Genomic DNA, 2,500 nt, shown 5'->3' with positions numbered 1-2,500 from the left:
AGTTATATGTCATTGGCCATTTGTCTGCAGCTCCACATCCGATTACAAATATCAAACAAGACATCAGCAGAGACATCTGTTGAATCAGAATCCTCTTTATCAGCCATTTTAAATGTGCAAATATTACGAATTGTATTTGGTGTATTGTACTAGTGAAAGATAACATTTCAAAACATAATACAGGCAGAGGAGTTTAAACCAAGTTTACATTCAGTATACAACTAGATAGAGAGAGGATGGAGATATAAAAGGACGCGCAGTGGCCATACAAATATACAGTGGATATACAAATATACAGTGGATATACAAATATACAGTGGATATACAAATATACAGTGGCTATACAAATATACAGTGGATATACAAATATACAGTGGATATACAAATATACAGTGGATATACAAATATACAGTGGCTATACAAATATACAGTGGATATACAAATATACAGTGGCCATACAAATATACAGTGGGTATACAAACATACAGTAGATATACAAATCTACAGTGGGTATACAAATATACAGTTGATATACAGTAGGTATACAAATATACAGTGGGTATACAGTTGATATACAGTAGATTTATAAATATACAGTGGGTAAATTGTAAATAAGAATTTGTTCTTAACTGACTTGCCTGGTTAAATAAAGGTAAAAAAATAAAAAATAAATACCGTTGATATACAGTGGATGTACAAACATGCAGTGGGAAAACAAACATACAGTGGGTATACAAATATACAGTGGCTACACAGTTGATATACAGTGGGTATACAGTTGATATCAGGGGCGGCAGGGTAGCCTAGTGGTTAGAGCGTTGGACTAGTAACCGAAAGGTTGCAAGTTCAAATCCCCGAGCTGGCAAGGTACAAATCTGTCGTTCTGCCCCTGTTCCTAGGACGTTATTGAAAATGTATAAACATACAGTGGGTATACATACAGAATCGCTATGAATGTATCTAGATGAACAGAGTGCAAATATTTAGAGTACAGTTCAGTGCAACATAGAGTGTATACTCCTTTAGTCTCTATGGGCCAGATGGCCGGTTGGTGAGGGCCACAGCCCAGGGCAAAGAAACCGTTCAGGTGACGGGAGGTTTTGGTCATGATTGACCTGAACCACCTGCCAGAGGACCATTTTTGGAAGAGGGGGTGACCGGGGTGGGAAGGGTCGGCGATGATCTCTTCCTGCTCGCTTCCTTGCCCCGGAAACGTGCTGGACCTTGATGGAGGGCAGGTGTCAGCCGATGACCCTCTCTGCAATGTGTTCTAGCCTGCCCTTGGAGCGAGCAGACGCAGGCCCTGAGGGTGATGGAGGAAGTGAGGATGGACTCAACGATTGATGAGTCAAACAGTATCAGAAATGACTGGGAGTGAGGATGGAGTCAACGATTGATGAGTCAAACTGTATCAGGAATGACTGGGAGTGAGGATGGAGTCAACGATTGATGAGTCAAACTGTATCAGGAATGACTGGGAGTGAGGATGGACTCAACGATTGATGAGTCAAACTGTATCAGGAATGACTGGGAGTGAGGATGGACTCAACGATTGATGAGTCAAACTGTATCAGGAATGACTGGGAGTGAGGATGGACTCAACGATTGATGAGTCAAACTGTATCAGGAATGACTGGGAGTGAGGATGGACTCAACGATTGATGAGTCAAACTGTATCAGGAATGACTGGGAGTGAGGATGGAGTCAACGATTGATGAGTCAAACTGTATCAGGAATGACTGGGAGTGAGGACGGACTCAACGATTGATGAGTCAAACTGTATCAGGAATGACTGGGAGTGAGGATGGACTCAACGATTGATGAGTCAAACTGTATCAGGAATGACTGGGAGTGAGGATGGAGTCAACGATTGATGAGTCAAACTGTATCAGGAATGACTGGGAGTGAGGATGGACTCAACGATTGATGAGTCAAACTGTATCAGGAATGACTGGGAGTGAGGATGGACTCAACGATTGATGAGTCAAACTGTATCAGGAATGACTGGGAGTGAGGATGGAGTCAACGATTGATGAGTCAAACTGTATCAGGAATGACTGGGAGTGAGGATGGACTCAACGATTGATGAGTCAAACTGTATCAGGAATGACTGGGAGTGAGGATGGACTCAACGATTGATGAGTCAAACTGTATCAGGAATGACTGGGAGTGAGGATGGACTCAACGATTGATGAGTCAAACTGTATCAGGAATGACTGGGAGTGAGGATGGACTCAACGATTGATGAGTCAAACTGTATCAGGAATGACTGGGAGTGAGGATGGACTCAACGATTGATGAGTCAAACTGTATCAGGAATGACTGGGAGTGAGGATGGACTCAACGATTGATGAGTCAAACTGTATCAGGAATGACTGGGAGTGAGGATGGACTCAACGATTGATGAGTCAAACTGTATCAGGAATGACTGGGAGTGAGGATGGAGTCAACGATTGATGAGTCAAACCGTATCAGGAATGACTGGGAGTGAGGATGGACT

This window comes from Oncorhynchus masou, chromosome 24, assembly GCF_036934945.1.
Source record: "Oncorhynchus masou masou isolate Uvic2021 chromosome 24, UVic_Omas_1.1, whole genome shotgun sequence".
Classification (NCBI taxonomy): domain Eukaryota; kingdom Metazoa; phylum Chordata; class Actinopteri; order Salmoniformes; family Salmonidae; genus Oncorhynchus; species Oncorhynchus masou.
Note: the sequence above shows the minus strand (reverse complement) of the source record.